The sequence below is a fragment of the Vicugna pacos genome, chromosome 4 (assembly GCF_048564905.1).
Source record: "Vicugna pacos chromosome 4, VicPac4, whole genome shotgun sequence".
NCBI lineage: Eukaryota > Metazoa > Chordata > Mammalia > Artiodactyla > Camelidae > Vicugna > Vicugna pacos.
The window spans coordinates 23,100,757-23,115,031 of record NC_132990.1 but is presented as its reverse complement, the minus strand read 5'-3'; the positions used below and the strand labels follow the sequence as shown (position 1 = coordinate 23,115,031).

The 14,275-nt window shown below is 32.9% G+C and overlaps 1 long non-coding RNA gene across 1 annotated transcript in view; it reads right to left on the bottom strand.

Moving 5' to 3' along the window:
* The window catches only part of LOC140696010 (uncharacterized), a 42,975-nt gene that overhangs the window by 21,973 nt on the left and 6,727 nt on the right, over positions 1–14,275 (bottom strand). The window contains exon 2 of the long non-coding RNA XR_012071917.1: positions 5,443–5,486. This is a non-coding gene — a long non-coding RNA (uncharacterized lncRNA). The remainder of the gene's footprint in view (positions 1–5,442; positions 5,487–14,275) is intronic.

Sequence of the window (14,275 nt, the reverse complement as noted above, 5' to 3'; positions counted from 1 at the left end):
TGCTGCAGAGATTCATCCATGTGGATTTATACTCTTATGGTTCATTTATTTTTACTGATGTAGAGTAATCTATTGAATGAATATACCATAATTTATCAATGCATTCTACTGATGAAGGACTTTGGATAGTTTCCATTTTTGCTATTGGGAAAAGAGCTAATATAAGCATGCTTTCTTGCATACATGTGCAAGAATTTCTCTAGACAAAGACCTAGGAGTGGACTTACTGGATCATAAGATATGTACATACCAGATTCAAATTTGGGGGGTTTTGTCTAATGGCTTTCTAAATTAATTTTTACCAATTTTCACATTTGCTAGCATTGTATAAAAGTTCCTGAGACCCCAAGTCTCTGTCCACACTTGACATGGTCATAATATATATATTTTATTGTTGTAATATCCTACATTATTATAGTTTTAATTAGTATTTCACTCATGAGATCCAGCACGTTTTCATGTATATTAACCATTTTTCATCTGTTGTGAAATGTCTTTGCTATTTTTCTATTGGATTATTAATAATTTTAAAAATTTCTTTTTCATTCTTTATATAGTTTTTATACTAAGCCATTGTAGGTAAGGCATATGTCTTCCCCTAGTTTGTGTCTGTCTTCCCACTGCCTTTATTATGCGTGCCGATGAGTAGAGTGCTGAATAATTTTGAATTTTTATTTTGAAATAATTGTAGGTTCACGTACAGTTGTAAGAGATAATACAGAGAGATCTCATACACCATTCTTGCAGTTTCCCCCAGTGGTAACACCTTAGACCACTAGTACAATATCAGTCAAGAAACTGACATCGATACAATCTGTTGACCTTATTCAGATGTCATCAGTTTTATATGAACTCCTGTGTACGTGTGTGTATGTGTGTTTGTATGTGTGTGTATTTAGGTCTATGCAAATTTTATCACCTGTTGTACCTTGGTATAACAACCACCACCTTCAAGATACAGAACTGTTCTATCAACACAGGGATCACTCATAGTACTCTTTTATACTCACCCTTTCCCCAGCCATCCCTAACGACTGGTAACCTCTAATCTGGCTCCATTTCTATAATTTTGTCAGTTCAAGAATGTTATATAAATGGAATCATAAAATATATAACCTTTTGAAATTGACTTTTTCACTCAGCAAGATTCCTTTTAGGTCCATCCAAGTTGCATGTATCAATAGCTTGTCTCTTCTTATTGCTGAGTACTATTCCATCCTACAGATGTACCACAGTTCATTTAACTTCATTCATTGAAGGACATCTGGGTGTTTCCAGTTTTTGGCTATTACAAATAAAGTTTGTGAGACTATAAAACTGCTGTTTTTTTTTAAACTTTTAAAATATTTAATTTAATTTAATTTAATTTTTCTTTGTTTTTATTTTGAGGGGGAGGTAATTAGGTTTATTTACTTATTTATTTTAATGGAGATACTGGGTACCTTGTGCATGCTAAGCAAATGCTCTACCACTGAGCTCTACTCTCCCCTCAATAGACTTTATTTTTAAAGAGGTTTTAGGTTGACAGAAAAGGAGCAGAAAGTACAATGAATTCCCATATATACCCCCTTCCCCCCGGTTTTCCCTCTTACTGACATTTTACACTAGTTTTGTACATTTGTTACAATTGGAGAGCCAATATTGATGCTATTAACTAAAGTGCGTATTTAAACATTAGGGATTGCTCTTGGTATTGTACACTCTATGGGTTTGGAAAAAATGTATAATGGCATATATCTACCATAAGAGTTTCATACAGAATAGTTTCTCTGCCCTAAAAATCCTCTGGGTTCTGCCTATTCATCCCTCCCTCCCCCAGCCCCTGGCAACCACTTATCTTTTTACTGTCCTTATAGTTTGCCTTTTCCAGAATGTCATATAGTTGGAATCATACAATATGTAACCTTTCCAGATTGGCTTTTTTTTCAGTTAATGTGTGTTTAAGATTTTCCATGTCTGTTCAAGGCTTGACAGATAGCTCATTTCTTTTTCTCATTGAATAATACTTCATGGTCTAGATGTACCACAGTTTATTTACGCATTTATGTACTGAAGGACATCTTGGTTGCTTCTAGATTTGGGCAATTATGAGTAAAACTGCCATAAACATCCATATACAGGTTGTTATGTGGAGATAAATTTTCAGCTCATTTGAGTAAATAACAAGTTGCATGATTGCTAGATGATAGGATAAGAGTATATGTAGTTTTGTAAGAAACTGTCAAACTATCTTCCACAATGGGTGAACCGTTTTACATTCTCATCAGCAGTGAATGAGAGTTCTTACTGCTCCACCAAATGACAATACTTGGTGTTGGTAGTTTTATTGATTTTTATCATTCTGATATGTGTATAGTATTATTTCATTGTTTTAATTTGCATTCTCTAAAGACTTGTGATGTTGATCATATTTTCATATGCTTATTTGTCACCTGTATATATTCTTTGGTGGGTGTCTGTTGAGGTCTTCTGCCCATTTTTTAGCTGGGTTGTTAGTTTTCTTATTGTTGAGTTTTAAGAGTTTATTGTACACTCTAGGTGACGATCTTTTATCATATATGTCTTTTGCAAATATTTTTCTCCCTGTCTGTGGTTTGTCTTATTATCTTGACAGTGTCTTTTGCAAAGCAGAAATTTTTAATTTTAATAAAGTTCTGCTTATCAATTATTTTCTTCATATATCTTGCCTTTGGTTTTGTATCTAAAAAGTCATTGCCATACCCAAGATCATCTAAGTTTTCTTCTATGTTTCTAGGAGCTTTATTAGTTCTGCATTTTACATCTAGGTTTATGATCCATTTGGAGTGAATTTTTATAAAGAGCCTGAGGTCTCTCTAGATTCTTTTTTGCACATGGATGTATGGTTTTTCCAGCACTATTTGTTGTAAAGACTGTCTTCTCTCCTTTGGATTGCCTCTGCTCCTTTGTCAAAGAGCAGTTGATTATATTTATGTGAGTCTATTTCTGAGCTCTCTATTCTGTTCCATTCTTCTGTCCATTCTTTCACCAATACCACATTATCTTGGTTTCTGTAGCTTTATAGTAAGTCTTGAAGTTCGGTAGTGTCAGTCCTCTGACTTTGTTCTTTTCCTTCAGCATTGGTTTGGCTATCTTGGGTCTTTTGTTTCTCGATATAAATGTTAGAATCAGTTTGTTGATATCCACAAAACTACTTGCTGGGATTTTGCTTGGGATTCATTGTGCTTTTAATTTGCATTGACAACTGATGTTGAGCATCTTTTTGTCTATTGCTATTTGGTTTATCTTTGATAAACTGAGTTCAAATATTTTGCCTATTTTTTAAATTGAATTATCTGTTTTCTTATTGTTGAGTTTACAGAGTTTCTTATCTTTTCTGTCATGAAGTCCTTTGCTGAATATGTGATTTGCAAAAATTTTCTCCCAGTCTACAGCTTGTCTTTTTTATTATTATATTTCTCAGACTAAAAGTTTTAAATTTTGATAAAGTTTAATCTATTAAATATTTCTTAATTGATAGTGCTTCTTGTGTCATATCTGAAAACTATTTTCCTAACCCAAGGTCACAATTTTCTTCTGTTTTCTTCTAAAAGATACATGGTTTCTTTAACTTTACATTTAAGTCTATGATACTTTTTTTTTTTTTTTGATGCAGGGAGATAATTAGGTTTATTTATTTATTTTTGGAGGAGGTACTGGGGATTGAATCCAGGACCTTATGCATGCTAAGCATGCACTCTACTGCTTGAACTATACCTTCTCCCTGAACTTTGAGTTAATTTTTGTATAAGATGTGAGGTATTGGTTGAGCTTTTTTCTTTTGACATATGTAAGCTCAGTTTTTCTAAAAAAGAGCAACATTTATTGAAAAGACTATTCTATTTTCATTGAGTTGACTTTTCACCTCTGTCAAAAATTGATTGATCGTATTTATATGGATCTATTTCTGGATATCTTTTCTGTTCCTCTGATCAGTGGTCTATCCTTTCACTGTTATAGTATAATCTTAGTTACTATAGTTTCGTATGAAGGCTTAAAGTCAGGTCATGTAAGTCTTCTAACTTTGCTCTTATTTTTCAGTATTGTTTTGATTACTCTTGTTTCTTTGCCTTATTGTATAAATTTTAGATACCTACAAATTCTTGTCTATACCTACAAATTCTTGCTGGGATTTTGATTGAGATTGTGTTAAATATAGATAAGTTTAGGGATTATTGTCAAACTATATTGATTATTGTCAAACTAGCTATATTGAGTCTTTAAATCATGAGCGTGTTATTTTTGTCAGTTCATTTAGGTCTTTGATTTCTTTAATTTTATAGTTCTTAACATACAGTTCCTTCACATCTTCCTTAATTCTTACTAAAGTATTTAATTTTTGAGCTATTTTAAATGGTTCTATTTTAAGATTTGGTTTCCAGTTATCTATTGCTACTATATAGACATGTAACTACTTTTTGTAAGTTGACTTGTATATTTTTTGTATATCTGACCTTGTATACTGTGACCCTTCTAACTCACTTTGTTTTTTTGTTTGTTTGTTTTTTGTTTTGTAGATTCTTTGAGATTTTCTGTGTAGACAAATACCTTATTGTATTTATCATTTCTTTCCTTCTGCTTGCTTAGGTTTTAATTTGCTCATCTGTACCTTGTTTCCTAAAATGGAAACCTAGATTATTTCTTTGATATCTTTATTCTTCCATAAAACATGCATATAATGGTATAAATTTCTTCTAAGTAATGCTTTGTTATGTCTCACAAATTTTGATATGTTGTATTTTTACTTTTTACTCAGTTTAATATATTTTCTAATATTCTTGATACTTCCTCTTTGATGAACTGTTTAGAAATTTATTGTGTAATATCCAAATATTTGGAGGATTTCCTAAATATCTTTCTGTTATTGGTCTCTAGTTCATTTCCACTATAGTTGGAAAACATACTTCTTTAATTTTAGAAAACATAATTTCTTTAAATTTGTCAAGGTTTATTTAATGACATAAGATATGGTCTACTTTTATAATGCTTCATGTACAGTTGAAAAGAATGTTTGTTTGGCTGTTATTCAGTGAAGTGGTCTAAAAATTCCAATTAAGTCAATTTGGTTGATGGTGGTTTTGAGACATTCTATGTCCTTATCGAATTCTGTCTAATTATTCCATAGATGACTAAAAGAAGAGTGTTGAAATCTCTAATTTTAATAGTTGACTTTTCTATTTCTACTGTCAATTCTATCATTTTTTGCTTTATGTATTTTGAGAATCTTTTGTTAAGTACATACATCTATTTAGGATATCTTTTTGGATTTTTATCATTGTATAATGTCCATTTTTATCCCTGATAATTTTTCTTCTTCAAAATTGTATTTTTTTTCTGGAGTGACATCAGTAAGATGGTAGAATAGGAATTCTCTATTATCACCACAGAACACCAATTTTGACAGTTACCCAGGAACAAGAGTACCTTTGTGAGAGTCTCGAAGTCCAGTGGAGAAATTCCAGCATGCTCTGGGGGCAAAAGAAAAAAAGAAATTTAACAGTAGACACGTTACGGGTAAGAGAAACAATTTCATTTTGCCCACATGACTCCTCCCTCAAAGCAGCATGGCTCAGTGCCAGGAGAGACCCCACAGCCCATGAGTTCTCCCACAGGGAAAAGTAAAAAGCACATGCAAGGGTCATATTAATATTAGAAAGGGTCAAATTCTTTTTTCCACCCAGTTTTATTGATTTATGATTGAAGGGTTTGACATACATCTATATTGTGAATTATTTACCACAATGAAGCTAATTAATGTATCCATCACCTCACATAGTTACTTTTTTTAACATTTTTTATTGATTTATAATCATTTTATAATGTGTCAAATTCCAGTGTTCAGCACAATTTTTCAGTCATACATGGACATATACACACTCATTGTCACATTTTTTTCTCTGTTAGTTACCATAACGTTTTGTGTAAATTTCCCTGTGCTATACAGTATAATCTTGTTTATCTGTTCTACAATTTTGAAATCCCAGTCTATCCCTTCCCACCCTCCGCCCCCCTGGCAACCACAAGTCTGTATTCTCTGTCTATGAGTCTATTTCTGTCCTGTATTTATGCTTTGTTTTTGTTTGTTTGTTTGTTTGTTTTTTAGATTCCACATATGAGCGATCTCATATGGTATTTTTCTTTCTCTTTCTGGCTTACTTCGCTTAGAATGACATTCTCCAGGAGCATCCCTGTTGCTGCAAATGGCGTTATGTTGTCGGTTTTTATGGCTGTGTAGTATTCCATTGTATAAATATACCACCTCTTCTTTATCCAGTCACCTGTTGATGGACATTTAGGCTGTTTCCATGTCTTGGCTATTGTAAATAGTGCTGCTATGAACATTGGGGTGCAGGTAAGGATGACCACTCTTGCCACTTACATTCAACACAATATTAGAAGTTCTAGCCAGAGCAATTAGGCAAGAGAAAGAAATAAAAGGCATCCAAATAGGAAATGAAGAAGTAAAAATTTCTCTGTTTGCAGATGACATTATCTTCTACATAGAAAATTGTGAAGACTCCACCCAAAAAACTGTCAAAACTTTTAAATTAGTTCAGTGAAGTTTCAGGAAACAAAATTAACACAAAATTCATTTGTGTTTCTATACACTAACAATGAACTATTTGAAAGAGAAAATAAGAAAACAGTCCCATTCACAATAGTTTCCAAAACAATAAAATGGCTAGAAATAAATTTAACCATCGAGATGAAAAAGACCTATACACTGAAAAAGTAAGACATTAATGATAGAAATTGAAATAGACAAAATTAAAAGGAAAGATATTACATGTTTTTAGATTGAGAGAATTATATTGTTAAAATGTCTATATTACTCCAAGTAATCTAAAAGATTCAAAGCAACCGCTATCAAAATTCAGTAATACTTTTCACAGAATTAGAAAAAGAATTATAAAATCTGTGTGCAACCACAAAAGATTCTGAATAGCCAAGCCAATCTTGAGCAAGAAAACAAAGCTGCAGGTGTCATACTTCCTGATCTCAAACTATATTACAAAGCTATAGCAATCAAAGTGGGGTGTACTGGCATAACAACAGACACATAGACCAATGGAATGGAACAGATATTCCAGAAATAAACCCACACACACTTGATCAACTGATCTTTAATAAGGGTTCCAAGAACACTCAGTGTCCTCTCATCAATAACTGGTGCTGGGAAGACTGTATATCCACATGGAAATGATGGAAACTGGACCCAATCTTATATCACTCATAAAAATGTGATATAACACGGTATAACTCCACAAGGATTAAAGACTTAATTAAATGTAAGACTTGGGACTGTAAAACTACTAGAAGGAAAAATAGGGGAACATCTCCTTGACATTGGTCTTGGCAATAAGTTTTTAGATAAGAAATCAAAACATAGGCAACAAAAACGAAACATAAATAAATGGGACTTTATCAAACTAAAAAGCTTCTGCACAGCAAAGGAAACAACTAACAACATGAGACAGCCACCTACAGAATGGGAGAAATTATTTGCAAGCCATCTTTCTGATAAGGGGCTAATAACCAAAATATATAAGAGCTCATATAACTCAACAGCAAAAAACCAAGTAATTCAATTAAAAATGGCCAAAGACCTGAATAGACATTTTTCCCAAAGAAGATACACAGATAGCCAATAGGTAATTGAAAAGGTGCTCAACATCACTAATCATCAGGGATGTACAAAGTAAAACCACAATAAAATAACACCTTACACCTATTAGAATGGTTATTATCAGAAAGACAACAGAAATCACTGGAGACGGTCTGGAGAAAAGGGAACCCTTGTATACTGTTGGTAGAAGTGTAAATTGGTGCAGCCACAATGGAAAACAGTATGGAGGGGCCTCAAAAAATTATAAGTAGAACCAGCATATGATCCATCAATCACACTTCTGGGCATACATCCAAAGGAAACAAAATCATGATCTTAAAGAGACACTTATCCTCCTGTGTTCATTGCAACATTATTAATAATAGTCAACATATAGAAACAACCTAAGGGTCCATGGATGGATGAATGGATAAAGAAAATGCGAGAAATGCGAGATATATAGAATCTAAAAAAGATGAGTGGAAGTCTGAAACAGAGTAGCAAGTTGGTTGCCAGGGACTAGGGATGGGGGAAATGAGATGTTGGTCAAAGGGTACAAACTTTCAGTTAAAAGATGGATGAGTTCTGAGGCTCTAATGTACAGCTTGATGTCTATAGTTAATAATACTGTATTGTATTACACTTGAAATTTCCTGTGAATATAGATATTAAGCATCCTTACCACACACACACACACACACTCAAAAAATATGTGAGGTGATGGATATGTTAATTAGTTTGATTGTGGTAAATATTCACAATATAGAAGAATGTCAAACTCTTCAATCGTATATCAATAAAGCTGGGTGGAAAAAAGAATTTGACTATTTCTAATATTAATATGAGTATTCCAGTTTTCCTATTTTTAGTTAATTACTACATGGTATATATTTTCCTTTATTTAAATTTTAGTTTACCTATGTGCTTTATAGAAAATTGCTTTCTTGTAGAATAAGAATCTATATAATTTTATTAGATTATTTAATAACCTAATTATCTACCTATTGACTGAATTTAGTCATATTGACAATACTTGGTTTCAAGGAAGGCTGTGTGTTTTAGTCTTTTAGCTGGCTTCATTGCCTGCACACACAAATACACACATACACACATACATTCAGGTACATCTGGATTTTGTTTCTAAAGAAAAGTGAGAATAGGTATTTTGGTAAACAACTAGCTACCCCTGCTTTAATGTACCTTTGGTATGTGAAGCTGTCTCTACCTATACTGTGGGGATATATGTAACCATTCTTTCTCTTTTGGAAAAATTAAATAACCAATTTATTTGATCACTTTATGTAACATTTGAAGGATCTTGTTAATGTTATTCTTCTTATTCAAGTTATTCAACATACATTGAATATAAAAACACATCATTGTGAGGAAAGTGTAGAGGAACAAATCTGTCTTTGTTTAACAGCATAACCTTATTTTATCATGGAGGTTTTTGGTTTCAAATTTCTTAGCAGTCATTTGTTTTCAACAACATATAGACTGTTTCTGTTTTAAGAATGCACTTTTCTTTAAAACAAAGTCAGGAATTGGAGCATTAGCCATCTTAAGTGCCTCCCTATGAGCTTTATTTATTTATTTTTTTGAAGTTTTTTTTTTTTTATTGTAGTCGATTTACAATGTTGTGTGAATTTCTGGTATACAGCATAGTGCTTCATTTGTGTACTCATTTTCATTATAGGCCATTACAAGGTATTGAACATAGTTCCTGTACTTCTAGGGACAAACTTTCATTCCAGGTGAACACAGGCTGTGAGTACCTACAGGAAGAGCAGCCTGTCTGTTATGTAACACCGCTGTTGGTAGCAATCAGGTCACATGTGGTACTTTATTAGTGATATTCCCCCTTTTCCAACGAAAACAAACTATTTTAATATGGTTTTTAAAAACCCAAAGAATATAAATACTCCTTTAATACAATATGCTGCTATCCAAATGTACCGTTTACTACATTTGAAGATAGAATCTATCGTACTGCCAAACCGAATTAAATGTGGTGAAATAAAAAGCAGTAGATCTAGAAATTATGTATCAATTTTTATGGTGTTTATTTCTTTCACTTAGTTATATCCCTCTAGGTTTAAGTACCCAAAACAGAAAATTATATTCACAGGAAAAGCACTTAGCTGGATAATATAACGTCATTACAAAAGTTTTTCCAACACCGTTCTCTTTATTTTCATCTTAGCTCCCTTGTCTGTTGTCATCGTGCATTGAGCTATATCTGAAATGGATTTAATTTCCCCCAAATATGGAAATTAATCTAATTTAAAGCTCATTAATGTTTAAAACTATTTATCCATTGTCTTGTTTTTCTATTTGTAATTTTAATTTAACGTGATTTTAAAGTGTGTTTTCCTAGTTTTGAAAAATACATGGCCGACTTTTTCTCGGAAAATTAACACATATCAAAAAACTACTTCCGAAAAAAAAAAAAAACTACTTCCATATCAAAAATTACTTCCATTCATATATCTTAAACATGAATATAGTTCTTAAAAATAAAGTAAAATATTTGGCTAATAACACATATTTATACATTATCTAAACCTGTTCCAAACAAAGTCATAAATATGAACTAAGTAATGGATTCAGAGGGAGGAAAATTCACTGTAAGATGGCACAAAATAAATTCAAAACCCTCGTTTCCCAGATTCACAGATTATTACCAAAATCGGCATATATATAACAAATCCTTGTTTCCACTTCAAACTACGCTATTTTAAATATTTCTTCATTTATAGAGAGAAAATTTACAAAATTAAGATATAGCATGTAAATCTGAATGGAGTATGCTGCTCTAAAGATGTAGAATGATTATTTAAAGGTGAGTATGATGCTTAAAATTTCATAACCTGGAACAAGAGATAAACAAAAAGATAAGTGGTTGACAGAGGACCACTTACTGCTATGGCCTCAGCCTACTAATATTATTTTCAGCTAATAAAACTCAGACAGAAGCAGAAATTTTTAATTTACAGCGTGGAAACAAATCAACTGGCACAAAGCAAATGTCATATAAAACAATTATTGAATGCCATAAGCAAGCAAACAGGTTTATGTGTCTCAGAACTGACTCTGACTTAATGTAAACACAGGAGGGTATACAAAAGGAAAGTCAGGGGGAAAATGATCAGTGCACATGATTCTAAAAGAAACACCAGATTTTAAATAAGTGCCATATTGTGAAGTAATTTCAATCATATTACAAACATTTAATGAATACCTTCCCTAGCATAACAATAAGCCTATAATGATCACACTCTTACACACTATTATTCTCTTTGGAGTAGCCAATTATTACAGAAGGCAAAATTTCACCCCATGTATTAAAGTTGTCCAACTGAAATGAAGTAAAGATGCTATTAAAGTAAAGTAAAGATGCAGTTTCTGGAATGTGCCAAAGCCAAGAAAGTCTAGACAAAACTAGAAATATCACAGAGCTTCCTGTAATTTTGCACATGTACAGCAGAGGGCACTAATATAATTATAGTGGTTGGACCTGATGGGAGTAATTATCTGTGATTCTGGGATTCGCCGGAAGTAGTAAACTAGAAAGTCTTTCTCATCTTCATCAGTAAATAGTTTCCTCCTATCTAAATAGGGAAATTCTTTGCATGAAATTTACTTAATTTTTATAGCTAAAGGGCCATAATAATAGAAAGTTAATGTTGATTATTCCCTACGAAATCAACAACACAACGAGTGATCTTTGAACATCATAAACCAGCTTCCTCAGAAGACTAATAACACTCTATCAACCTTTCCCCTCCTTCCTCTTGCTCTCACATAGCTACACTCACCTAAATACGTCTTCTCCCAAAACACCGTCCCAGAAATCTAAAAGTGGAAAAACTTTTGGCTATGTTAGCAGCTTTTTATGATACAATTGAAGCATTGTCTGATCGTAATGATCTCCACAAGGTGATGGAAACTTTGAGACAAGTGGAAAGACCAACAATTAGCTGTTGTGAAAGAGTGGGAGTTAACAGAGAGCACACTCAAATATGTTGTTTCATCACAAAGAGGGAGAACAGATGGTCAAACAGTTCTGTCGTCTTAATTTTCTAGGTAAAATTAATAGAAAATTGCTATCCTAGCAAAGCATGAAATATGAATCGCAGAGAAAAAAAAATCTTGCTTTTTGAAATCAACTGTGATAGATGTATGGGCTTTGCTTTCCAGAAGACCACCATATCCTTCTTTCCCCACTGCAAATACCCTGGTGCATCACCATCATCTCTTGTTTGAATTGGTCTTCTGCTTCTATTCTCTTTTTCCTGATCCCATAATCCATTCTTCCCTTAACAGAGTGTCCATTTATTAATGTAGTGAAATCATCTCTAACCTTTGCTTAAAATTCTTTAATAGTTTCCTATTAGTCTTAGAACAAAATCCAAACTCCTTCCTTCATTTTAAACCACAATTCCTTTCACTTTAACTCCAGTCCTAGTTGCTTCCTTTCTGTTTTTACCATACCAAGCACTTTTGATCCTCAGGCCTTTTGCAATTGCCATTCACACTTCAGACTCTCTAAATGATTGTTTGTTTTCCTCATTTTTCCAGTTTCGCTTAAATTCCATTTCTCCAGAGAGACATTTTCCTAATCAATCTAACAAAAGTAGTCCCTACCCAGATACTCTGTATCTCATCACACACACTTTTCTTTCCTTTCTAGCAATTATCACGCTACCTTTTTTTTTAAGTTGTTTATCTTTCTATCAATTGTCTTTCCCTATTTTGAGTTCCATGAAGGTAGGAACTGGTTGACCTTTTCCATTCTGTATCTCCAGCACTAAGCTTCTAGCAGATAATAGGTACCCATAGATAATCTGACTCACTAATTAGATAATTGTGAGATATCTTTTGCATTCCGCAAGCAATGCCTAGGATGATTTTTTTTTTTTAACAGGAATGATTCTTAATTCGGGCTGCATGTTATACTCATTTGGGGAATTTTTTAAAAATAACAACTTCTGGGACCCACATCACAGCCATTAAATCAGAATCTCTAGAGATGGGACCCAGGTATCATTATTTGAAAAGATCCTTTAGTTGATCTAATCTACAACTAACATAGGAAAAACACTGGGTAACTATTGCTCCCTTCTTTTTAAACTCCAGATCAGCTCCTTTGTTATTTCATTAACATCTTTTAGTATGATTCCTTTTCAAATGATTTCTTTAAGAAATGTTTCTGGGGAGACCATGGTCCTTTGTGGTTTTTACCAAATGCTTTATAAAAACCACTTCAAATTTGGAATTTATTTATGGACCACAAAACTTGTTCCCTGGTCATGTGGATACTTCTATCCATTTGGGAATGGGCTTCTTTGGGGTTTCAGGATACAGACGTTTCCTGGGAAATTGTTATGTGGATGTGTCAGCCTATGAAGTGCTGCAGTATTTGGATTTCACTCAAAAGCTTTTTCTTTTTACTCATACTTTCACATTCCCTGTTGTCTGATAGCTTCCCAGACATGTGCATGGTGTGCTTCCTACTTAATTGAAGTTACTGTCATTTGCTTAAATGTTCCTTACTGGAAATGCTTCCCCTGAGCACTCTACGTAAAATGCGGCTCAACCACTGCCTTCATTCACTCTTCCCTTACCTTGCTTTATTTCTGTTTACATAAGTTTTCCCTAATTAACAAGTACATTTACTTGTTTGTGATGTGTTTTCTCCTACTAGAATATACACTTCCTAAAAGTTAGGATTGTGACTGTTCATTGCTGTATTCCTAGCAATGTTCAGTATGTATTTGCTGAAAAAATGAAGGAATGAATGAACAATGTTCTGGCAAGGAGGTCCCAAAATTGATTTCATTTTCTCTCTTCCTTCCTTTTTTATCCCATGGAATTTTAATATATCAGGAAGCATCATTTAGGAAAAAAAATATTGGCAGCACCAGGAACCATTTAATCCATGATTTAACCATTGTATTTTCCCCCAGTAGTAGTTAACATGCATGTGATCTATTTATCTCAGATACTGACTTTGATAAAAAATTACCCATAAAAATATTCCCTATTCATAGCAAAGCAGTGTCCACTAATGTGAGACATAATTAACAACCATCAGGAATGCCTGGTAATTGCTGAAGGCAAGACTTTCTTTGGCTTATAGGGAGCTAGTTGAGAGACATTTCTCAAGTACTTTCTTTGTTAGGGTGTATGATAGCTGTGAGGTATACAGAAAAAAGAAAGGCATTTTCTGCCTTCTAGGATCTTACAATTTATTTTGAGTTATAAACCATATGTGTATGAAATGTGAGAATAGTACAATTATGAGAGATGCAAAATAAAAGATAGATGCAAAATGAAAATTGAATAATATTATCTTGAGAGATTATATGTCTATTTATCCATATATATGCATATCTCAAATTAGATAAAGTGGCCTAGAATTTCTGGAAACAGAGTTTTAATGCAGAATGTGAAAGCAATAAAGAAAGCAGATGAATTCCCTCTGGTGTTTTTCTGTTCACAAGCCCTGTACTCTTTTTTTTTTTAATTTTTTTTATTGATTTATAATCATTTTACAATGTTGTGTCAAATTCCAGTGTAGAGCACAATTTTTCAGTCATACATGGACATATACACACTCATTGTCACATTTTTTTCTCTGTGAGCTAC